Source organism: Phascolarctos cinereus, unplaced genomic scaffold (assembly GCF_003287225.1).
Source record: "Phascolarctos cinereus isolate Bilbo 61053 unplaced genomic scaffold, phaCin_HiC Scaffold_4;HRSCAF=312, whole genome shotgun sequence".
In the NCBI taxonomy this organism is placed as follows: Eukaryota; Metazoa; Chordata; class Mammalia; order Diprotodontia; family Phascolarctidae; genus Phascolarctos; species Phascolarctos cinereus.
The window spans coordinates 442,439,399-442,465,895 of record NW_027555847.1 but is presented as its reverse complement, the minus strand read 5'-3'; the positions used below and the strand labels follow the sequence as shown (position 1 = coordinate 442,465,895).

At 38.3% G+C, this 26,497-nt stretch overlaps 1 long non-coding RNA gene across 6 annotated transcripts in view; it reads right to left on the bottom strand.

Annotated features, from left to right (window-relative positions):
- The window catches only part of LOC110214740 (uncharacterized), a 231,906-nt gene extending 206,099 nt beyond the window's left edge, over positions 1-25,807 (bottom strand). For 3 of the 6 annotated variants that reach the window (XR_013486198.1, XR_002326358.2, XR_013486199.1), the window contains exons 1-2: positions 22,489-25,801; positions 17,798-17,939 (exon numbers count right to left, since the gene is read on the bottom strand). This is a non-coding gene — a long non-coding RNA (uncharacterized LOC110214740). Of the gene's footprint in view, positions 1-2,485; positions 2,592-3,979; positions 4,025-17,797; positions 17,940-22,488 lie in introns of those variants that run through there. The other 3 variants (XR_002326360.2, XR_002326361.2, XR_002326356.2) reach the window with 3 other exon arrangements.
- Positions 25,808-26,497: the final 690 nt, after the last annotated feature.

Sequence of the window (26,497 nt, the reverse complement as noted above, 5' to 3'; positions counted from 1 at the left end):
AAGAGAAGAGGAGAAAGAAGAGATAATGAAAGGGAGGGAGAGATGGAGGAGAGACAGAGAGAAACAGAGACAAAGGCAGAGAGAGGGAGAATGGGGAAAAAGAGACAGAGAATGGAAACTAATGAAAAACTGTACTGGCAAGTGCCTAGATTTCCAGATTCTGGCCTAACCACCTGAAGGAATTAATGCTTTCTAGCATCCAGCCATGTATGGAAGGCAGAGAGGACAAAGACAGGGGTAGAGCCACTGACCTCTAGGAGTTTCCCTAAGACCAACTAAAGAGTTTTATAAGTGGCAGGTAGAAACCACTAAAGACTTTTCAGGCATCTGGTGGCTGCCTTCCCTCATGTTCCAGCCCAAAGGCCTAGATCCTCTAAAGGTCGCTCCCCTTATACTGCTCCACTCAGGGCCAAAGCAACAGGTCCTTGCCTGCCCCACCAGTCTGATGGGCTCCAGGCCTAAGGTCAAGGCAAATTTGAAATGTTGGTACTAGTTGAGGTTTGCAGATGAATACTTAAAAATGCACACACACACACACACACACACACACACCACACACACACACACACACACACACACATACACACACACACACACACACACACACACACACACACACACACACACACACACACATACTGCAATACAGATTTTGTTCACAGGAGGGAGACATATATCCAGACTACTGGAAGTGCTGCTGGTCATAAGAGTAGTCATAGAGATAATCCTAAGAGATCTATAAAAATAACACTACACTAAGATCAAACATTAGACTAACTGGGGAGAGGGGCTAAACAAGTCATCTCCATCTCAGGGTCCATGAATGAATGAATGGATGGATAAGCCATTTATTAAGTGTTTACTATGTTCAAAACCCTGGGGGATACCAAAAAAAAGTTCCTGCTCTCAAGGATGGCACATTCTCAAGGATTCACACTAATCACCTCTGAAATGCCTTGCCATATTTAATATAGGATACTATGGATTCCATTCTATCCATGAAAAAATGAATAGAAAGGGGATTTTATATATGAATATATATATAAATAGAAATATAACATAGTATATACATATATACATATATATGTATGTATATGTGTGTATGTGTGTATATATGCATGTGGAACAGCTGAGTGGCTCAATGGGTAGAGTGCCAGGTCTGAAATCAAGAAGACTCATTGTCCCAAGCTGAAATCTGGCCTCAGATACTTACTGTGTTTTAACCATGTTTGCCTCAGTTTCCTCATCTATAAAATGAGCTGGAGAAGGAAATGGCAAACAACTCCAGTATCTTTGCCAAGAAAACCCCAAATGGGGTCACAAAGAGTCAGGCATGACTGAAATGACTGAATAAAAATGAATATATGTGTATGTTTAAATACATAAATATAAATATATACACATACACATCTGCATATCTGTTATCAATATTATCTATATGTCTACTTTTATATCCACATACCTATATATACATATATATATGCATATGCATATATATGCACATCATATATATATGCATGTATATGTACGTAAACACACACGCTGACATGGGGAATGTCAAACATTTACCAAAGGTTTGGTCCAGAGAAACAAATAGAATCAGTTTCCCCCTCACCAACGGTTTGTTCAAGAACAAACAGAAAGGGATTCACTTTACCAAAGGCTTGACCAAGGAACAAACAGAGTTAGGCTGTACATGAGCTAGAAGGTGCTCATTTATTCTCGTTAAGCCAGAGAATCATGCATTGCATGGGAGTCAGAAAATAATTCTGAACTGAGGATGCCTGTGTCAACCAAAATTGTAATCTTCATATGTGTTAACCATAATATGAGAAAGTAATTTCTTAATAGGATAGATTGTAAATACAATAAGCTAAGTGTCAAAGTGTCAATTGAAATTATAAATCCAGGATGTCTGTGTTTCTTCTATCATTAACATGACATAATAATAACATAAGAAAACATAAGAAAAGTCCCATTATTCAAGATAGTGTCTAGTTCAAGGCACGATATCCTTGGTGGTTACAAACAGAAGAATGTTCCTAGTCAGTTTCATCTGGCCTTGTAACTGCTGACACAGGAAGGGGCATTTTGGGTTTACTCAGGGAGCAAAGCAAAGCATGTCTATTATGCCAGAGCACTCAAAGCTTAAGCACAGAGTGGGCAAAAATATCTTTCTCCTGATTGGCCAATCTAAGTTTTAGGCCTTTCTCAGGTGATAGGGGGCTTAGAATGGTTCACAGAATCGGTACTCCTAGTCTGAGAACTAGTACCTAGAATGTCTGACTCTAAAGCCATGGGGCCCACTCGCCTGGCTCTGAGCCTCCCTCAGCAGCCCCAGGACTGATGGTGACAATCATGAACATCAGAGTCACCATCCTAAGGAGAGCAGTCACCAGGATCCTAACAAACAAGGGAGGGGGGAGCTTCAAAGTGAAGGAGCCATGGACCTGTTGAGGCTTTGAGCAAATCACCCAGGTCTTATCTTTCTTTGTGCCTTCAACCCCAGGAGGGACTTCCATGGTCTCTGAAATCCCTTGCAACTCTACAGTGAGGATGCCACACCTTCAATTCCAGAGATGTTAGAAGGACTAGAAGCAATGAGAAACAACCAAAAACCAGGTAAAAACATTACCATGTCTTTGAAGTCAGACATCTTAGGTTCAAGTCTTCTGACCAGGGACACTGACTCCCTGAGTGTTCTTGAGCAAGTCTCTGGGGCTTGGGTTAGGAACAGATGATGGGGTATGGGCCCAAGCTGAGACCTTTGCCCCTTGCCCCAAAAAGAATTTGGGTCTCACTTTGTCTGTGGGGCCCCAGAAAACCCTTAAACTTTCTTTGACTTCACTCTGGTCTCAAATGGTTGCCTGAGGTTATACTCCACTCAACTGGCCTTTCCTTATCTCTTATTTTGATGGACCTATCTCCTAGGCCCTATCTCCCTTTGACATCCTAATGAAGCTTTGATCCTAATCTTTGATATATCCCACCTTTGATCTTATCCAGACCACATACAACCTCTTCCTTCCAGTTCTTTGTTATCCTAATAAAAGCCTAGTCCTTCATTGTCTATTCCGGGGTAACCCCATCCAGACACTCCCATTTTCCCTAATCTCCTCCCCTAGTCACCCAGATCCTCTTCCCAGCCCCTCCTCTGGTCACTCAAAATTACTTAAGTGTATATAAGATCCATCTTGGCCCCCATTTAAATGCTGAGATTTCCTCATGCCCACCAGTCCTTATGGGTATCATTAATGTTCAGATTTCTTAAGACTCTGACCTGTATGGCCCTTCTCTACTAAAAACCTTGTCTTTAGCTGAAAGAAGATTTGGGTCAAATTCTTTTGGGCAGGACCTACCGTGTCATGATTTTGGGGTCCCAGCACCCCAAGAATCTACACCTCATCACAAGGAGGCTGATTATGACTGAAGATGATGATGATAATCATTATTTATATAGCATAAGAATAGTCTAAATCCCAAGAATAACAGGGATTGTACTAGCAACATAAGGTGTATTAGACCCATATGTCCTGCGTTTGAATACCTACACAAGAACTCTAGGCCTCATTTACCCCCTTAGATCCAAAGCTGTGCCTCAGGGTGATTTGATGACCTTTCTGGATCTAGGATCTTGCACTTTAAGGGAGGACATATTAATAGTAATAGGACAAAGTAAGGGAGGACTTGGAGTCAGGAAGGCCTGAGTTCAAATTCAACCTAAGACACTTACTAGCTGTGTGACCCTCACTTGTAAAATGGGAATAATTCTAGCATCTCCCAGGTAGATGTGAGTTGTGAGTGAGGACCAACTCAGATGGTACTGTAAAGTGCTTAGCATGATGACTGGAATATAGTGGGAAATTAAAAAATGCTTGTTGATTGATTGATAAAATCATTTACCCATTGGAGTACTACTTCACAGGGTTGTTGTAAGAAAAGTACTTCGATCTTAAGTGATGCTTAAGAATGTGACCACTACAGTGAGGATGCCACACCTTCAATTCCAGAGATGTTAGAAGGACTAGAAGCAAAAGGACCAAAAAACCAATTCAAAACATTACCATGTCTTTGAAGTCAGATATCTTAGGTTCAAGTCTTCTGACCAGGGACACTGAGTCCCTAAGTGTGAACTTAAGAATGCTACATATGGGCCTTTGGGAAAGATTGTACATAAGAACACCACTTTATACAAGGTCTTCGATTTAATAAGTTATACTTTAATTTGCTAAATCAAAATCACTACTAAAGTTATCAACCATAAATTCTGTAGTTTCTGAACATGTTGAATGTTTACATCAGGCTCATAAATAAAAATAGCTCTAAGTGCAAAAACCAGATAAAGAAAGAAACAAACCCAAACCCCAAATCCTTTTTGATTTGTAGTATCTGATAATTATTTCACAGTAACTTGAGATATACTTTTCTCCTTTAACATATATAGGAGTTCTTTTTAACAAAAATAAAACTCTTAAGCTTGAAAAAAAAAGAATGCTACATATAAGCAAGCAATTATTATGACTCTATAATATTATTCATATTCTTGGGCTTTTCTGAATTCACTTCTCTTTTCATCAGCCCCCAAATTAGGGAACTGGTTTTGTCCATGGTTCTCTTTAATACAACCTAGTTTTTCCTTTACCATTGGTAATTAGTCTGTTCACCCAATCAATTCTATACAGAAAAACTTGCTCAGTACATAAGAAGGTAAGATCCACCAGATCCGGGAAAGATCAATGGTTCAAATTACTTTGTTTTTATTAATTTGGGGGAGGTGAAGAGAGAGGAAAGGAAATTTAAAGGAGACACAGCATTTCTCATGGTATCTAGGCTTGTAAACATTTTTAGGAGAAGGTCTATGAAAAGGTCAGGTACCCTTAATAATGACTCAACATTTATGTAGGAAGACTGGAAAGACTTCACACTAGCCAGAGAACAGCCTCAATTTCTCTGTGTGTCCCAAAAGTATTAGTGCAATTTTATATTTTATAGATATAGATATAGATATATATACACGTACACACACATATGTGTATACATATATATGTGTGTGCGTACATACACACACACAGATATAGATATAGATATAGATATATAGATATAGATATAGATATAGATATAGATATAGATATAGATATAGATATAGATATAGATATAGATATATAGATATAGATATAGATATAGATATAGATATAGATATAGATATAGATATAGATATAGATATAGATATAGATATAGATATAGATATAGATATAGATATATAAAATAGCTTAAAGAGTCATCCAGTGACACTTTTGCAATTTACTAAGTATATTTGATCCCAATACTAATGCAATGAAATAGCTACAGCAACTGTGGTTATTCTTGTATTACACATGAAGAAATAGGTTTAAGATGAAGAAATGGCTTGGCAGATTCTTTTCCACTGTGTCAAGCTGCAAGAATCTTTTGTAAGCAAAGATTTCCTGGAATAAAGGAAACAAACCAGGAAGACCAGTTGTAGAGGCCAGAATAGAGGGCAAATTGAAGCCAGTTATGCCACACCGAAAAGGTTGACTCCTTTCACAGAAATTCTGAGCTAAAGGGAACCCTAGAGCTCATCTGATTCAACCCTCTCCTTTCCTTTGGGAGAGATTACATATTTGCATAATAATCTCCATTCCAGTTGAACTGGCCTTGCGGAAATATCTCCATGAAGCTGGTTGGCTTCCCTTCACTGAAAGGGTTTTGGGGTACAGATTTGCAATTTGCTTCTTGTGAAAAAGAAATGGCTGGTAGAGAAACCTTTCTAAAGTCCACCCGTGGTTCTTTTCCATAATAGCTCTGTGATTAAACTGCTCGGGAAGAGAGTTTGCTTTATGAGAAAAAATGTTGCCCAGCTGAGAAGAGTTGTTACAACTGCCCGAATGTGGGGAAATGTTTACAACTGGGGTAAAGGTAGCTGGTTAGGGAAAGAAGATAGAGGGAGAGGTTTTGGGTATTTCTTCATAAACTGTATAGTTTAGTGCTTCTGTCCCAGTTGTCTTGATGAGATAATGTTTATTTGTAAGAGACTTATACTGAAATCTCAACAAAATAAAAATCCCCTAGAAGGATAAGTAATAAACTACAGAGAAGAGTACCTAGCAAATAACAAAAAGGAAAATTTAAGGATTACAAAGGATTTCTTGAATTATTTAAATAAAAAACAGCCCCCCCCTTAAAAGGGAATGTTAAATAATGAGAATAAAATATAAAGAGAAATCTAGCATTTGATAACTTTTCCACCTTCCCAATCTACTCTTATCTGGCCAATTTTGCAAAATATAAGGAAATAAATGCCTTCCCAATTCAGTCCTGATCCAAAGACTTCCTAAGCCTAAGCTATAGGGCCCATTGTTGAAGAAATGGATCAGGAAAATTCCTCTCTAGGTATATGTAAATTAACTTTGGTGACTTGATCGCTTTTTAAAAATGCATACAACTGGTACTTTGAGCTCATTTAGAGTTTCTTCTGGCTGTTTCAGAATGGGGAATATAATTTCAACAAAAATTTATTAAGTGCCCACTTTGTGAAAATCATTGTGCTAAATTCTGGGATATAAAGACAAAAATGATAAGCCCTGTCTTTGAGAAATTTACATTTTAGTGGGATTGGTATAATATGTGCACATATCTGAATACAAAAGAATTTGAACAGGAAAAGGACAGTAATAACTGGGAGGATTCGCGGAAGGCTTCACAAAAGAAGGGAGAGACTCATGTCTCATGCTAAGCCTTTAAGATGGTGATTTGATATTAGTTACAGAGCTGAAGATGCACTTTTCAGGCATGCAAAAAAGATTGTGAATGTACAGAAGAGGAAGATCAAATGTTGGTTTGGTGATCAGCTAGTAAATGTTTGGTGGAAAATAAAGCATATAAAGGAAAGAAATATAAAATAAGTCTAGAAAGGCAGGTTGGAGCTGGATTTTGGTGGTTCATCAATGTGAGGCTGAGGTTTTTGTATTTTTATCCTAGAGAGAAGAGGGAGTTGTAATTATGTTTTTGTTTGTTTTTTAAGTAATTGAGGTTAAGTGACTTGCCCAAGGTCACACAGCTCGTGTCAAGTGTTTGGTCTGAGGTCAGATTTGAACTCAGGTCCTCCTTACTTCAGGGCTGGTGCTTTCTCCACTGCTCCACCTAGCTACCCAGAGGGAGTTGTAATTATGAAAAATAATGTATTCATCATTATTATTACTGGACTCTGAAGAATTAACCCAGTTACCTCAGAACAGCTAGCATATTAATTGGTCACTCTAAAACATTCCTCTTATGGGATTTAAATTCATATATGCTGATGGGGTGATGGGACCTGGACCTCTAAAAAGAGAAAAAAAAAAAAACCAAAAACATGTCTTTGAAAGAAGCCCAGTCCCTGAATTTTCCCATACATTTCAGCAGCCCAGATCACTGGCCTCTGCCCAAGGCAACTGGCCCACCCCGCCTAGATCACCTAATTAGCTTATTTGACATTCCTTTCTCACTGTCCCTTTGCTCACTCCAGACTACTTGCATATACTAGACTACTTGCATATACCAACCATTCCTTAATCTCACCTTGATCATCTAATTAGCTTACTTGATATTTTTTTCACTGTTGCATCTGGCCCACTCCAGACTACTTGCCACTCCTTAATCTGATCCAGATTTTGTATCCCTTTTTGTATATAAGCATCAGTCTCACCCCCATTAAATTGCACATTCATTAGAAACTCTGCCCGCTCCTATTGGCTTTACAATAAACCTTGCCACTTTGACTGCAAGAAGGTTTGAGTGTATGAATTCTTTCCAGGCTGATACTTCCCTGTACCCTGATATTTTGGAGTTCCCATCAATCCCCAACAACATCATTTTGGTGGATCTGTCCAGGGGATTGCCTAATCCCCTCAAGAAAGACCAGAATGTATGCAAGCCTCCTCTCTCTCTATCTCTTTCTCACTCTGTAGTTGTGGTCACTCTCTAAGCACCTAGGAAGGAGTGGGGGTGCTTTTGAGCCTGTCTCAGGCTCCAGTTGGGTCAGATGGTTTGGTACTAGGCCCTCTCAGCCCCAGGCAGATCTTCCACTGCCTAAGGGACACCTTCTCTGGAATCACGTGCCCAATTCTCTCATTCCCTAGAATGCTAGGGAATTGAGAAACTGCAGGTGCTTTGGGTTTCCTGAGTTTACTCTCTTTATGCTCTGGGAGGGACATCACAAAGGGACTCCCAGTCCCCATGCCTGTGCCTGCTGGATCCTCCTTCTCTTCCAGCATCATGGCAACCAGAGCTGGACTCGAGGGACTTCCCTGAGATTTCCCCCTAGGTTGTCTTTTACAGAAATGGAAAAAGCTCAGTCTCCAAAACCTTGAAAAGGAAAGTTTTGTGCCTGGCATCAACACGATCAAGAGGACCAAGAAAATTGATTCGTGCAGGGGATTTCTGACAAGCCTCTCTGAGCTTTCAGATTTTCCCCACCATTATTTGTATCACCTTGCCACAGTATCTGTACTGTGTTTGTCTCTGTGTAGTGCAAGTTAGTGTATGTAATCTAAAACCCTGGCAGCCAGCCAGCAAGGGAAGCCTCTAAGAGTTGCAGCTGGACTTTTCTTGGAATTCCTCTTTCCCTCCCTCCCAGATTGCAGCAGCCTCAGAGGAGCAGGAGGATGAGACAGAGAAAAAAAGAAAATACTTTATTATTTGGGTTATATGATTGATAAAAGCAAATAGAGGAGGGTAAGGGAAGTGTCAGATCAAAATTAGAAAGAAGTAAGCTATGTGCAATTTTAAGGAAAGGCAAGAAAGTTTAAGCATATAAGAATGAGAGCAGCATGGGTAAAAAGAAAGTCATAATCTATTTGTAAGAACAGTGTGAAAAGACAGTTTAAGGGGCAGCTAGGTGGCACAGTGGATAGAGCAAGGGCCCTGAAATCAGGAGGACCTGAGTTCAAATCCCGCCTCAGACCAAATACTTGACACTTATTAGCTGTGTGACCCTGGGCAAGTCACTTAACCCTAATTGCCTTAAAAAAAAAAAAGACAGTTTGGGAAAATGGCTTGGAAACTTGGAAATCAAAAAGTTGATTTAAACTAACTCTCTCTCCCTCTCCCTCTCCCTCTCCACTCAAACTGTGGTTAAGTTCAGACAAAGGAAAAAAAGAGGAATTTTTTCCCCTTAGATCAAAAAAGAGGCAGGTTGATTAGTACTTACCCATTTCCTGCCTCACCTAGAAGAAAAATTTTTGTGTAACATGACTCCCACTAGGCAGTCTCCTACAAAGCGGGAACAAATACAGCTTCCAAGATCTTTAAAAAGAGAGCCTTAAAAGTGAAGCCTTAAACTCTCTAGTACTGGGGAGAAGGAACTAGACACCAATTGGATTTTTTTTCCAGAGGTCCAGACTCACTTGTATGGAAGATTCAATGCCCCACTCTTAAGTTTTTAAGGAATGGATGTAGAAGTGAAGTTTATTTGAATAAAAGTTCTAAAGAAATTCTTAAGTTTCTTTTCACCTCAGAACAGCTAAAAACATCTTAGTAGATTCTAGAAGTTTTGAGATTGATCATTAAGGAGTTTTGAAATACCTCCTTACAATTCTGGTCACTCCCTTCCCCTTAGTCAAGAGGGTATCTTAGTGGCAAACAGCCAGTGCTTTCCTGTTAACACCTCTCATCTCAGATCGGATTAAGAGAAGAGAGTGCTAGGGAATGGTGAGGAATCTAGGTTACCTGTGAATTCACTCCCCCTGTAACAAAACTGTCAAAAGTAAAAAAGAGGGAAGGGGCAGCAGCTAGAGCAGGGACCCCACCGGCAACAGCCAGGCCCCTGGGTATCTTGTAGCCCACCCAGAAAGCCTGCAAGTATCATCCAGGTTCAGCACATTCTGCTCACCCCACCAGTAGCAGTGTATATTTGAATGTAAGATGCTTGTGAATAAGAATGTACTCCCTCCATACTTTTGCCTCATAGAATCCTCTTTCTTTTTTAATTTTAATTTTTTTTTTAGGCAATTGGGGTTAAGTGACTTGCCCAGAGTCACACAGCTAGTAAGTGTCGAGTGTTTGGTCTGAGGCCAGATTTGAACTCAGGTCCTCCTGACTTCAGGGCCGGTCCTCTATCCATTTTGCTACCTAGCTGCCCCATGAATCCTCTTTCTTAAAGATGCAATTCAACTACCATCTTCCTCATGAAACCTTTCCTGGTCCTCTCATACTAGTGCCTTCCCTCTTCAAACCACCTTATATTTAATACTCTCTGTATATATATACAAACATACATGCACATATGCTATACATGTAATGTATTCACATATGCATGTATACTTATATGTGTAGGTATAGGTATATATGATTTTATTTTGTTTTTGTTGAGTTGTTTCAATATATCTTTGTGATCCCATTTGGAGTTTTCTTGGTAGAGATACTGGAGTGGTTTATTTCAACAGCCCATTTTACAGATGAAGAACTGAAGCAAACAGGATTAAGTGACCTGCCTAGAGTCACCCACCTAGTAAGTATCTGAGGCTAGATTTTAACTTAGAAAGACAAGTCTGCTTGATTTCAAGCTCAGTGCTTTATCCATGGCACCACCTAACTGCCTGCTTTTATACCATGTGTATTTATATGAATACACCTAATTTTATTAAGCGCTATCTGCCAAGCACTGTGCTAAGTGCTGGGAATACAAATACAAACAGAATAAGACAAAAGGAAACAAACAAAAAACCAAAGCAAAACAAAGCAAAAAACCAATCCATCCCCTACCTTCAAGGAGCTTACATTCTAAAAGAGGAAGACAATACATAAGAAGAAGCCAGAAAGGGGAGCAGGGAGTAACAGGTGGGAAAGTCTGAAGACTTGTACTTATAATTATGTCATATTTAATGTATTTGTACCTATTTTGTATCTATTTTTAGGCACACTTTTCTCCTCCATTGGAATGTAAGCTCTATGTGATTAGGAATTATTTCATTCTTTGTACTTGTATCTCTAGCACTGAGTACATAGTAGGCACTTAATAATACTTACTAATTGATTGAGCCCTAGATAAGATCCCAAACAAGTGTCTACTAATCTTGGTTGGTTTAACCCAGGAGCCATTGATAGTCATAAGCTAATGCTGTTTAACAATAAGAACCAAGTACTGAGCATTCTCACATACACCAAGATAGTTATGTGCTTCACCTACCCACTGCTTCAGGTGAAGCACTCAGGTGAAACATCAACCTCTCCAAGGTTCTTACAAAGTGGCTGGCTATCTGTTCGTGCCAGCAGCAGGTGTGATGTGCGACAGAGTGGTGAAGGAAAAGGGGAAAGGGAAACTGGAGAAGAAAAGTCAGGCTAGGCAACTATGAGACTGATGCTCATAAGACTAGTTTATTTTCAGGGGTTACAAGATTATATAGAAAATAGCTTTGTACCATGAGAAATGATCTACAAGCGCTAATTAATAACATAAACAATCTAAGCAGCTAAAGATCCTCATTACCTCATGAGAAAATAGTTTCAATGCCAAGTTTCATATCTATTGTTTTCCTGCCCAGTTCTTAGCATTGTCTACCCAAGTCAGCAATCTGGCCTCAAGGCTGGGCATGAGTAAGAACTTAGAATCAACAAACCATAACAAACAGAGTTAGGGCAAGAGTCATGGGAGCGTTTATCCTGAGGAAAGCCTCTATACCCGACCCCTAAAGTCTAGAAGGACTTAGAGATTTTCCATAAGAACTCAGCCTCCCACATCTCCCCCCTTTTTATTTATTTAAGTTCATGCAATTGACTCATTATTGGTTTGATGGTAGCATTTATGAATCTTAAAAATAATGGGAAACAAAAACAAAAACAAATTAGGCCAATTCCGTAGAGGAGCATATGCAAAAGCAAGGATATACTTGAAAAAGGTGAAAGTTGGTGTAATGTAGACAAGATAATATTTGCTTTTTTATTAGTGTCAATCCCAAGACAGGGACATTTTCAATGTTGGAAGTAATATCATGAAGAGTATTAATATTGAAGGTAATATTAGAATCGTGCCAGGCCCCCAGTAGGCGAGCACATATCTTAACCTATGAAATGTTAGGATCTGAAGCATCACAGGGTAGCAGGGTAATGTAAACATATGAATATCTATAATCACATTGCAATAGCAACCTTGTTTTCAAGGTTTCTAACTCATCTCCTAAATACAATACTGATTGCTCTAATAAATTGACTTTATACAATATATCTCTATCAATAGCTTCTTATGCTTTAAGTGCTAAGCTTATATTTTTTGCTAAGTCATTTACAAAGTGTGCCGTTTGAATTTCAGATTGTAGCACAATAAATGAAACAGCAGTAGATACAATAAGAGAAGCAACAATGATTAAACCAGTAATAAGGAGACCAATAAATTGTTTTGATTGATTTAAGAAGGAAGTAATAATTTGAGGAGCATGTTCACTAGAGTTCTGGAACTCTTCATGTGAGATGTTAGTAGGGAAAATAGCAAATGGTGATTGTTCTACCAAAAGTACAATATAGTCATTATTATCAATACATTGTTTGAGAGTACAATTGACACAAGTAACATTCTATTCAAAAGTAGTATTAAATTGAGTAAAATTTACACATCCATTAGACAAACTGGTATTAAAATATGATGTAACAAGAAAAAGACAGGGTTCAATATTGTTGCTAAATTTTGAAAAACATATAGGTGACCTAAATGCTAGAGATCTGAGGGTAATTGTAACATTGGCTCTGTCCTAGAGAAAGGGGTATTCTTGGCTTCCGAATATATGCGTGTTATTAGTATATATAGTTCCCAATTTGTCCATATACGTGAGGGGTTGCAACCAGGGTGGAAAAGAAAAATAAGTCCAGTGCTGAGCACTCTGTACATTACACACTTGAGCAGAAAGTAAAGCTACTATTGCTAAAAATACAAGTTCAGGAGTCTTCCATCACTCGATGAGAGGTAGCTTTCACTTGACTCCATGTGGGAAGGCGACTGAGTCACTGTAGATTGGCTCCTTCTGCGCTTTCCCTGAATCCTCATACTTTGCATTCGAGCTATGAGTTGTGGTACATGCTTGGACATTTTTCTCTGGTATCCAGACAGGTTTATCAAAGTTTCTGTGAAAAAATACAAACATACCCTAGTCCCCATGTTAATAATGGATCCAGGCCTCTGGATGTTTATTTTTCTCAAGATGTTTTCCGGCTGGAGTGTATCCATCTTTTTTAATATTTTAAAAATTAATAGCCAATTGTCAATGAGGGGTAATAGCCCACATACCCCCTTTTTTGTTTAAGAAGAATAGTTTTAATAACTTTGTTTTTAATTATATGGAATGCCTGTGATCAGAGAAATGTTATAAAAAGCATAAAAGGAAGAAAATGCTTTGCCAATGTAAGCAGGAGCATTATCTCTTTTGATTTGTTTAGATACACCTATAACCGGGAAGGCTTGTAAAATATGATTGATTACATGTTTAATTGTTCCACTTGTTTGTAAAGTGGCAAAAGTGAAAGAAGAAAAAATATCAACTATAACATGAAAATAAGAAAGCTTTATAAAAGAAGGCATATGAGTTATATTCATTTGCTAAATATGTTTGGGAGAAAAGCCTCTGGGATTAATGGCAAAAGAAAGAGGGTTAATAAAAGTGACACATTTGAAACAGCCTTTTTTTAAAAAAAATTATTTTTTAAACTATATTTCTAATTCTGCAGGAGTTTATTCAAAAATGGTCACCAAATGTTATCCTCTCTACAATTAAGTTTGCTGCATTGGTAGAATATAGTTAATAAAAGGCTCAATAAAAGCTTAACAAAAAGTTAAGTGTTAGCATTTTGGTGAAACTGGGAATGAGAATTAATAGCTTGTTGTGTGGTAGGGGTTAAAAGTGTTAGATAGAATTATAGTTGAGAATCAATAATGGCATTACTTTCAGTAAGAGGTTTAGAAAAATTTTTTGAAAAAGGAGAATCAGAGCAAAAAGTTCTGCCTGCTGGGCAAAGGAAAAGGAAGTTTGAATTACCTCGTGACGATGTTGAAAAATATAATAACCAGCTTTTTCACTACTTAAGTTGTCAGTAAAAGCAGTGAGCACTTGGGGACAGGGGCCGTGGGAGGAAGAAGCATTCTCCTCCAAGCTCCAAAGGGAAGAGTTTGCCAAAGGTGAATCCTATTTGGAAATTATACTGACTCTATGCACTGGGTGCTGAAGGAATGGGGTTAGATCTAACAATTTTTGGAAATACCCATGAATAATTAGTAAAAAAAGATTACTGTCTTGAGAGATGGTAAGTGATTATCAATACGGCCAAAAAAAAAAAGTAATAGCAATTTGCTAATCCTCTGAAGAGGAAACAAGAGTGTCTATTTGTTTTTTATTATAAGGGTGAGGAATAACAGAAAGTAAATTTCCTGTAAGTTGAAGATATCTTTTATGAAGTTTCATTATTAGATAAGCTACCATTGTAGGATAAGAAGTTATAGAATTGGGGAATTGATGAGGGAGGTGAATCCATTCTAAGACTCCAGCAGATTGAAATAAAACTCCTGTAAGGGACACTGGAGTCCTAAGAATAGCACCTTGTACCTCTTCATTTAAAGAAATACGGGTGAGTTGAGTTTCAGAAATTTTCTGTTCCACTAACTGAAGTTCCCTTTTTTGCCTCAGGAGTTAATGTCCTAGGGTAATTTAGATCAGGATCTCCTCTAAGTGTGAAAAAGAGATTAACCAATTGTTCTGTAGTAATTTGGAGTGCTGGTGGAAGCCAATTAACATCTCCTAAGAGTTTTTGAAAATTATTAAGTGTTTTTAAAGAATTAAGTGTACTTTTTGTACACTTAATATAGTGTACTTTTTGTACACTTAATATAAGTGTACTTTTTGTGGCTTCACCATTGTTTTAGTGACAGTATGACCTAGGTAAGAAAATGGAGATTTTTCTTGAACTTTTTCTAGGGTGATAATAAGCCCATATTCCTGTAAACCTAATTGAAGCTGAGGTAATAAATGTGTGAGTTCATTTTTAGTGGAACAGCTACAAAGTATGTCATCCATATAATGTATTATTTTTGTGTTGGGAAATTTTTTCCTAATTGGTTGTATAGCTTTATTAACAAAATTTTGACACATTGTAGGACTGTTTTTCATGCCTTGGGGAGGGACTTTCCATTGAAACCTGGTTGCAGGTTGTTCTATGTTAACACTGGGTATTGTAAAAGCAAAGCAACATTTGTCAGCTTTTTGCAATGGAATAGTAAAAAAGCAGTCTTTTAAATTAATAACTATCAAAGACCGGGAAATAGGAATTATAGCAGGTGAGGTGAGACTGGATTGAAGGGGACCCAAAGTTACCATAGTGTCATTAATGGCTTGGAGGTTATGAAGTATCCTCCATTTCCCTGACTTCTTTTTAATAACAAAAACAGGTGAATTCCAAGGACTTGTAGAGGGTTCTGTATGTCCTTCTAAAAGTTGTTTGACTAACTGTTTTAATGCAAAAAGCTTCTCTTTTGTCAAAAGCCACTGTTCCACCCAGACAGGTTTATCAGATTTCCATTGTGTTTTATCAGCTTTATGGATAGGAGAAGCACAAACAGTAGCCTTCAGTATAAATTGGGGGGGAGGGCAGAAGAAAATAACAGTTCCCATTTGATGTAAAATATCACGCCCCCACAAATTAAGGGAAATTAATTGGGTTTCAGCTATCTTTTATTCTACTAGTTTAAATTCATCTTTTGAGGTGTAAATATTCTTAGTGAGGTATCTGAGGGTGGTAAAAAGATTGAATAACTGATTAATGTGATCTTTGAGGCAGGTTAAAGCTAATTAATATCTTTGCCTAATTTGTAATATTTTGGGGTCTAATTGTAGACTGTGAAACAATATGTCTAAAGTAAGCAAAGGGTGGTTTCTTTTGTACCTTTTCAGGGGCAATTATAAATCTATGAGACTGAAGGGCTTGTTAAAGCCCAGATATTAATAAGGAGAGTTCGCTAGTAGTAGAACAACTGCAAAGTATATCATCCATATAATGAATTGTTTTTCTCTGAGAATATCTCTGCCTAACAGGTTTGATAGCGTTCTGAACAAAATTTTGGCACTTGATGGGAAACATTCCTTCTTAAAGAAACACAATAAGGAAATTTCAAATACTGATTTAATGGAGACAACTATACCCAAATTCAAACTCAAAACAAAATTAGTTATAGTCCTAAGAATCTTTTACCTCAAACAGCAAGTTTCACTAATCACAGCTTAAAGCCAGATACAGTTAATTTTATTCTCATGGAGTTGTAATAAGTAATAAAGATTTAGTAGGACTCACATATGTAAGAGATTTCACTTAACATCTTTTTTTCTCAAATTTAAACTTGTCCTGGTGTGAAAGCCAATTATTAGAAATCATTTCTACCTATTGTACATAAAGTTGCAACTTCTCAGGAAGTCAAATTAATTGTTTAGGAACTCTATAATGCAAACAAGTTCTTTTCTCAGGGCAGAATGACCTTGCCCACACAGATGGTTACTAGGAGCCTTGGCAAGTTTACAAAGTAAAGGAAATTGCCTTGTGCCCCTCCTTTTCACTCCTAAGTAATTAAAAATTCTAGGTTTTAACATTAAAACAGTAACTTCAAATAATTTAGTTAACAATCTGGTACTTTTCATAAGGGATAGTTCTTTAATTACAGGTAAAGATGGAAATACCTGATTTTCTAATTGATAGTTACAAAACATTATAAGACAAGTTTAGCAGGGCTTGATAAAATAATTTAAATGGTTTTACACAGTTTCCCCACTGTCCTTCAGTTTCTTTTAGTTCACATTTTAATAACATCCAAATTATGAAAAAGTGATTGACATAACTGATACAAAAGTTTACCAATTGGAAACAATACTAGATTTTTAAAACTTGAAACAAACACATTACCAATAGAATGAACTAAATTATCTTTCGGTTGTGTTCCAATACATAAAAACTTTTCTTTTTGATCTGAGGGGAAAAATTCACCCTCCTTTCCTCTTCCTCTTTCTCTCTCCCACATCCCAGCCCTGGCCAAGTTGGGCACCACAACCTGGCCAAAGCGGTGGGGAAGAGAAAATTTTCCAACAACTTATCTTTCTTATCTCTCACTTCACACTCGAAAACTTGGCCACAGCTTAGAATGTAAAGTGAGAGAGAAAAAAAAAATTCCAACAATTCTTTAAAAGTTCCCAGATCTTTTACTCTCAAACTCTCTGTTCACACTATTCATGCAAACAGATTATGCTTTTCTTTCCACCCTTACTTCTCTCATTCCTGCATGCTTAAACTTTCTTGTCTATTACCAATCATATAATAAAGTATTTTTCTCTCCTTCTCTCTCTGATCTACCCACTCCTGGGAGGTGGCTGGTATTAGGGAGGGAGAAGGGGAGAAAGAAAATAGCATTCCAAAGTCCATCTGCAGCCCCTAGAATTCTATTCTTGCTACCTAGTTGCAAAGGTTATCAGATTACATCATACCGCACCGACAAACACAGAACAAATACAGAAAAAATATGACAGGGAAAATCCAAAAGTTCAGAAGGGTTTGCTAGAAATTCCTTGCACAAATCAAATAATATTCATATTTATTTTTATTTTTTATTTTCATGGTTTTCCTTTCTCCAGGAAGAACACACTTTAACCAAATGAGAGGAAAGAAAGCTTGAAGGTGTTGCTCTCTATTTTTAAACTGAGTCTGATCCATTTTAAAGGAGAGCAGAGAAATCCCCGAATAAGCCTAGTGTTGTGTTTCTTTCAACACGACTAAATCCCCTTACCTTTTCCCATGGTTCTAGTAAGGTGCCACTGTGTCTCTCTTAACCTCTTCTACTCCCCCGGGGTCTACAGCTTTCCCATCCAAAGACTGAGAATCCCTGTTCAGTTGCCAACTGCCAGCAGCTGGAGTAATGTGTGGCAGAGCTGTGAAGAGAAAGGGGAAAGGGAAAGTGGAGAAAGAAAAGTCAGGCTAGGTGAGTCTGAAACTGATGTCATAAGACTAGTTTATTTTCAGGGGTTACAAGATTATATAGAAAATAGCTTTGTACCATGAGAAATGATCTACAAGCGCTAATTAATAACATAAACAATCTAAGCAGCTAAAGATCCTCATTACCTCATGAGAAAATAGTTTCAATGCCAAGTTTCATATCTATTGTTTTCCTGCCCAGTTCTTAGCATTGTCTACCCAAGTCAGCAATCTGGCTCAAGGCTGGGCATGAGTAAGAACTTGGAATCAACAAACATAACAAACGAGCTAGGGCAAGAGTCATGGAAGCTGTTTATCTGGAGGCGAGCCTAAGGTCTATAAGGACTTAGAGATTTTCCATAAGGACTCGTCGTCCCACATGTTCTCTAACTTTGTCCCCTTCAAGGGTGGTAATATCCTCCTTATCTATCTAAAGCTGTGGATTGTATAGAACTTCCTAGCTTTAGGAATTGATTAACTCCTAGATTTAGTCCCTATCCATTAGGGGAAATGTCTACTCTCTTCCCTTTGTGCTGTATTTCAACGAGACCTAATTATGTAAGCCTTATGCAGTGGAGGCAATCACATAAGCCTGGCTTGACTGTATGCAGCCTTTACTCAGGGCTACAGTATCAAAGAACATACAATTAAAATGTGTCAAATAATCACTTTGCAGGCTTTGCGTTCACACCTTTTTTCTTAGACATAGGTAGTGCACAATGGTCAATAGTCAATAAATATTTATTAAGTACCTACTATGTGCCAGTCACTGTGCCATGTGCTGGGGATGCAGAGAAAGGCAAACACTTCCTCCTTTTAAGGAGCTCACACTCTAATGGGAGAGACAGCACGAAAACAACTATGAACAAACAAGATATAGATGGGAAAAGCTGTAGATACTCAACAGAGAGGAAAGACACTAGCATTAAGGAGTCCTGGCAAAGGTTTCCTATAGAAGGCAGGATTTTAGCTGAAACTGGAGGGAAGACAGGTAAGCCAAGGCAGAGATAAGGAAGGGGCACATGAACTGTATATGGGAAGTCCTGACTTTGGGGCATGCCTCTAGATGGACACAAGACACTCCATTTCCTGACTTGGGGCCTCTTCACTGGCTGTCCCCAATGTTTTCCTTCTCAGGGATTAATTATCTTCCCCATTTGTTTTTTCATTCATTATCCCATGCAGAGACAATGTCCAGATCCATGGGACCACTCAGGACCTGGGACACTCACAAATTCAGTCTCATAGAATCGTAGATTGATAATTGGAAGAGTCCTTAGAGGTTCTCCTCATTTTACATATTTTTATTTTATAGGCAGTTAGGTGACACAGTGATTTGAAAACGGGCTGGAGTCAGGAAGACCTGAGTTCAAATCCAATCTCAGACACTCACTAACTGTCTTACCTTGAACAGGTCACCTAACCTTTGTCTGCCTCAAGTCCTTCATCCCTAAAAGTAGGGATAATAACATCACCTGCCTCCCATGTTTGTTATGAGCATCAAATGAGATAATGTCCATAAAGCACTTTACAAATCTTAAAGTGCTGTATAAATGCTAGCTCTATGCTAGCTAGGATGATAATGAGGAAGGGCAAAATGAGATAGATAGATGAAATATCTTGCCTAAGGTCACATAGATACTAGTACAGCTAAAATACTCTGTGTTTTCTCCTCAAATGCCATCAGCCATATTTTAGATGCATATTATTCTTATGGCCACCATATCTCTGGCCTCACCACTCTCTTTATCACCTGCTTCTCACTTTATGGACAGGGCTGACCCCAGACGAAGAGCCCCACAGCTCATTAGAAGGGGCAAAGAGGTGATCATCATTATAACTGAATAATTCTAGAGGTGGGAAACAGAAAATCAGCCCATTCTATCCTCAGAATACCATTTGTTAAAAAGCTCTTACTTAAATTGAGACAAAATATACCTCTCAGTAGTCATTCCAGTTCAGTCCTCTGTGGTAACCCAAGATTTCCAGCTTCTCTTACACATGATAGCCCTTCATCTATTGCATTGAATCTACAATCCCTTGTTGAAAGTATATGATAGAATAGCTGAACAAATTGTGGTATATGAATGTAGTGGAATATATTATGCTTTAAGAAATGATGAACAGGAAGACTTCAGAAAAACCTGGAAAGACTTGTATGGCCTGATGCTGAGTGAAGTGAGCAGAACCAAGAGAACGCTGTACACAATAACAGCCATGTTGTTCGATGACTAATATTGATAGACTAAACCCTTCTCAGCAATGGAAGCACCTAAGACATCTCCAAAGGATTCATAATGGAAAATGCTATCCACATCCAAAGAAAGAACCATGGAGTTTGAATGCAGATTGAAGCATGCTACTTGCCATTTTTTTCCTTCTGTTGTGTTTTATTTCCTCTTTTGATTCCTCCTATTGGCTCTAATTCTTACTTACAACATCACTAACATGAAAATATGTTTAATAGGAATGTCTATGTATTTGAAAGAAATAGCAAGTTGTGCATTGCAGATTTGCAGGTTCATGTACAATCATCTTTATTATTGTACTATGTTATGGAAATGCTTGTTTTATTCCATAAATTAAAAATGAAAGGAAAAAATGCTATCCACCTACAGAGAAAGAACTGGTAGAGTCAGAATGTAGACTGAAGCACACTTTTTTTTACTTTATTTTTCTTGGGGTTTTTTTTGTCTGTTTCTTCTTTCACAACATAACTAATATGGAAATATGTTTTGCGTGACTGCACATGTATAACCTATATCAAATTGCTTTCTCAATGATGTGGGAGAAAAAGGAGGGAGAGAATTTGGAACTCAAAAAAATTTTTAAATGAATGTTAAAAGTCATTTTTACTATCCTTTTTAAATGTTCAGCAACCATACTTTTAAAAAAATTTAATATTTTGTTCTACAGGAAAAATGAAATATTAAATGGGTTTTTTAAAAAAATGTAGTTGTTGAGCATTGAAAAAGGTAGTAGGGATCACTACTAAATGAGTCTGTCAACAAGAAGTCATATCAGATCACACTAATTTTAGCTTATGAGAGGCAGAACTGTTACAATGGTGGTGGATCAGGAAAATGGCGTAGACCTATGGCTATGGCTAGATTTCAGGAAGGCAGCTTAAAAACTTTCTCATGATATTATTACATGAAAGGATAGATTTTGGCTAGATGATAGTATTTTAATATGATGAGTTACAGAATCTTAGTAGCCCATAGCCTGGCTCAGAAGGCCTAATTCCATAATCCTTAGTATGAAAAGAATGCTGCATTTGTCCTCAGTTCCTTCAGACTCATCCCAGAGACAAGATAAGAGATCTTTTTCAGGTCACAAGTTTCTCTGAATCTCTTGCTTCTCTCCCTGAGGTACTTTGCACACAATGATCTCAGGAAGTAAGTCACAAACCATGGCTAATATTTTTCTATCTAGCCCTCCTTTGAGGCATAATGAGTGACCTCCCCTCTGAGGCTGTGGATGGCTCAATGCTAGAGCAAATGCTTCAGAGTGTAGGAAGCTAAGACTTAGTCCATTTGCTGAAAAGGAGTTGCTACTTCGGGATTAAAGGTAAGGGACTGCAGAGCAGCTAAAATCTGCCTGATTTTGTATATCTTTCAATAAATATCTCCAGTCTTATAAATCTGTTGTGAAAGTTTCTACTTTTCAGTGCTCTATCACTGGAAACTAAACGTTTATCCTCCAGGTAGACTGAGGCAAACAAAGTGACTTGCCCAAGGTCAGACAGCTAGTGAGCATCTGAGGTTGCATTTGAATTCAGATCTTCCTGACCCCAGGTTTCTAACCAGTGTGTCACCAAGCTGCCTATAAAATGAAAATATGTAAAATGAAGGGAATGGATTGGATAACCCCTCAGGACTCATCCAAACTGGTTGAATGCCAAACCCCAAATGTATGGGAATAAAATTAGCATCGACCTAGAGTGAAGAGTCTGGTGCAAAATCTCTTAACCCCAGGTTGCGAAATTGTTTTTTGTTCTGTATTGCATTTTTTGTTTGGTTTTTTTGAGGCAATCAGAGTTCAGTGACTTGCCCAGGGTCACACAGCTGATAAGTATCTGAGGCTAGATTTGAACTCAAGAAGAGGAATTTTCCCTACTCCAGACCTGGAGCTGTATTCATTACACTATCTACCTAAGTTGAAACTCTTTTAAATGAGACTGACACTCTGATCTGATGTTCTTCCTATAACCCTTATAATTATTAGATTAACACCATAATACTTTCACCATGAGAAATAATAACTGTTATGTGTAACAGTAAAGTGTTACGGGCTGCACAGCACTTATAATTTGTTTCACAGGTTCGGATCTGTACCCACAAAGACACGTTCACACTGTTCCTAGCTTATAAATGATTTAATAATGATAATAATCATAAACATACATGCACATAAATGTGATTACATATGATTATACAATCTTAGAGAAACAAAGACTATTATATTAACAGAAAGAGAGGTAAAGAAGAAGCAATACGTCACCAATCCGAGGAAGCACCAACTCCTGCACATCTGGCTGGGGGAGTCCTGTATCACAGCAGTCAGGATCTTGGTCGGGAAAGTCCCTACAGCAGAGTGTCCTCTATGGAGGAGACTCCCAAAGTCACTTTCCCAAGAAAGACCCTTTTTATCATCCTTACACAAAGAAGGCAGAGAGCCCGGGAATAGGTGATTAATCCTAAGGACCTGAGAGTTTTGGTGGAAACTCTCTGACCTCAAGAACAATCTTTGTTATGTCAAAAATGTCTTGAGTCAATACCCAGGAACTGGCCAAGTTCCTGGATGTTTACCTCAAGACTTGTTTTTAAGGAATAGTTCCCCAAGGCGGGTCTGGGTTGAAACAAATCCCAGAACAATACATTAGGGAAGTTCCTTGTCCCTTGGCTTGGGCTGTGGGTAGGGAAGATCTTATACATTAACCCTTCATCATGGCTGGGCCTGGGACCCTCAGCAGATGCCACTTTGTGGGCAGGACATCATGCCTTCAGGGCTGAGGGCCTGAACCCCATGCCTCAGTGACAGGGAATCCCCTTTCATCACGTCCCTTAAATTCATGAACTGCCGACCATGACTAGAATTAGGACTTTTGGGTCAAACAGCTATGGCCCATTGGAAAGGAGCCTTGTGTCTCTATCATTGGTCATGAGGCCTATACCTCTATCAATACAGTGACAGAAAAAGGAATTTGCCCTGAAATTTATCTCCTTATAATTTCCATTCATCATTCGTCATTCTGCTCTCTGGAATCATTCATTCATTCATTCATCCAACAAAAAAATCTGTTTTGGTCCTCTTCTTGTTCCTTCTCAATCATCCATCTGCCAAGCACAATATTTTTGTTGCTGATCTCAGGTACTAGAAGGGACAAGAGGTGTTATGGGGGTTTTGTTATTGAGCTAGGGAAAGAGAATTTAACAGTTCCTATCTTGATACCCATTTCTGTGCAATTTCCTGGGTTCTGAGTATAGCAAGGACATTTTTATAATCTTCTAAGACCAGATCAAGATAGATTATAGAATTATTGAAGGTATAATTGAATTGTCTGGGATAGAAATGCATAAATAAAGACAGTGTGTAGCTGTAGAGAGTGATATGCTTGGAGTTCAAAAGATGTGGATTCAAATTTTGTCTTTGATACTTCCTACATGTATGACTATGGTCAAGTCACATAACCTCTACATTTTCCTGTCTACAAAAATGAGAGGTATGATTAGATGGTCACTGAGGTCTTACCTAGCTCCTGAATGTATGATTCTGTAAAGTTCTCTGATTCTCATTTTCTTCCTTTGTAAAACAAGGAAAATAATATCTGGAGTATGTACCTCTAAGGGCTGCTGTGAGACCCAAAAGTAACAAGGATCCTGTTCAGTGTAATGGAGAGAGTGCTAGAAATGGAGAGAGGAAGGTCCAGGTTCAAATCCCACTTCTGATACTTATGTGGCCCTGGGTAAGTCAGTTAAACTCAATTCCCAGAGCCAGGCTAGCTCTTTTTTCATATTTCTTTTCATGCCAATTCAAACTAAATTTTCAGTAATCGCAAAATCTAATTTTAACTGAAGATTTAATTTTGAAATTGGTTGGGACACCCAGCAGAAGATGGAAACCCACTTCAAATCTTCACTCGCCAGAATCTATTTGAATACTTACTCCAGGCACTTCACAGTCCAATTTAAGTTTGTCTGATATGGATGCTGCTTCTTGTACCCTCTCTTCCTTTTATGACAATTCCATCATAAGGCTTAATAAGGGGAGTCACCAGATGAAGAGTCAAAAAGTATTCCTGCTTCAGCTGCACTTTTTATAAAACTAGAAGAGGCTGTTGAAAGCGAAATGGTGGTCTCCAAATTCTAGGTTACATTGTATTGCAGTCCTTCCTTTGTAAATTATGAAAATATGAGGAACTTCTTTATCTAAAGTAACAGAATTGTACAAGAATCATGAAATGCTAAGCCTAGTTTTATTTTGTAACTTATTTTAAATTGTAAATTATTTTGTAATAACCAGTATATTGCCTCCCTTTCCCTCCGCTTCTAAGGTTAACTTGAGAAATTACTTCCTTAAAGTAATCTATATGTATGTAACATTTCTGGCCACTAAACCAAAATAGAGCCTTGTGCCATACCATGGCTTTTGTGAAATGTTTGTCCTGTTTGTTCCTCTTGGCCTTAACTTTGCTGTTTGTCTGGTCTGAAGAATCTGAGTCCATAAATCAAATGACTCAGATAGGAATAGTCTCTGATAATCTTCAAAATTGTTAGGCAGTTAAGTTCAGGTTGCATATAGGACTCAATGACAGAAGAAGAGGATGATGATGATGATGATGATGATGAAGAAGAAGCAGCAGCAGCAGCTTGAGATTCCTATGTAACTGCTTCTTAAACCTAGACACATCCTTTAGGGCAATCCTATTGTAGAAAATTGCTATAGGTCCTTGTTTCCATCAGATAATGTATATAGTATAATGAAATGAGCGCTGCTTCTGGAGTCAGAGAACCTAAGCTCAAATCTTACCTCTGACACTGTGTGACTTACCTGTGTGACCTAGGGCAAATCACTTCACCTTGCTTGGCTTCTGTTTCCTCATCTATGAAATGAAGGAGTATAGACTAGATCCTTTCTGAGGTCCCTTCCTGCTCTGGACCTATACTTCTTATGAAACCTGCATTGTCTTTTATTCTTTCATTTATAAACATAATATTTCTCTGTAGAGCATTAGGCTAGACCCCTCCAGCTAGAAGTCGTAGTTCAAAGGGCACATTGCTAAATTGAATCCTGGAGAATATATCAGCTACCAGATGAAGAACAGAGAGGAGTTAGTGCATGCACCATTTTTATGGGCAGCTCAGAACCTCAGAGTATTTACTGTTCAGTCATTTTTCAGTCACATCTGATTCTTCATGAACCCATTTGGAGTTTTCTTGGCAAAGACACTGGAATGGTTTGGCATTTCCAGCTCATTTTATAGTTGAGAAACTGAGGAAGAGTTACGTGACTTGCCCAGGGTCATACAGCCAGTAACGGTCTGAGGCCAGAATTGAACTCTGGACTTCCTGACTCCAGGACCAGTACTCTATCCACTGAGCCCCCTAGCTGCCCATTGTCTCACTAATAGTTGAATATAAACAAAATGAGCCAGAATCTCACATGGATGACTAGGGAGAAGAGCAGTGGAGCTATTTGCAGGGGATTCTTCAGTGTCCTGGTTTTTTGAGCAAGTCCTTTGCAGTCCTCCATTTCTTTAAGAATGACTTCATCTGCTGCCAGCCTGCTTCTCCAGTCTTTCTTCCCCCATTAGGTACTTTAAGGGAACACTGAAAAGAGATCATACCAAGGTGAAATTGCCTATTGAAGGATTATCCTGCACTAGAAAGCATCTTGTTTGTTTCATGAAAACTTTCCAAGCATTAGGAAACATAAGAAGTGTGCCACTTTCAATCAAAATTGCATTTGTAGAGCCTGAGGCCTTGGCACGTTTGAATATCCAACATGACAAGAAAAGTTTCTTTCTTGATTTAGTACTGTGATAATTCATTTCTGTGGAATGTCACCTGGCTCTCTTGGGAATACTGTACTCTTCTTCCTCACTCCTTCGCCTACACACACTGGTTTTCAGATGAGGTAAGTGGAGATCTCTTTCAACCCCTATAAGGACACATGGGCTCCAGTTCAGCCCTACTTTGACAGCATCTTGTTCTGTGTCCATAGATAAGTCACTTAATCCCTCTCCGCACTAGTTTGCTCATTGGTAACAGCTCAGTGATCTCCAAGAGATCTAGATCTTCTAGCTCTAACAAGCTATGATTTTATATGTGTGACAGGAGAGGCAGCATCCATCCATCCATCCATCCATCCATCTATCTATCTATCTATCTATCTATCTATCTATCTATCTATCTCTCTATCCATTTATCTATCTATCCATCTATCTATCTATACACATATGCATACATACACACACACACACACACACACACACAGAGGTAGGTGGAGC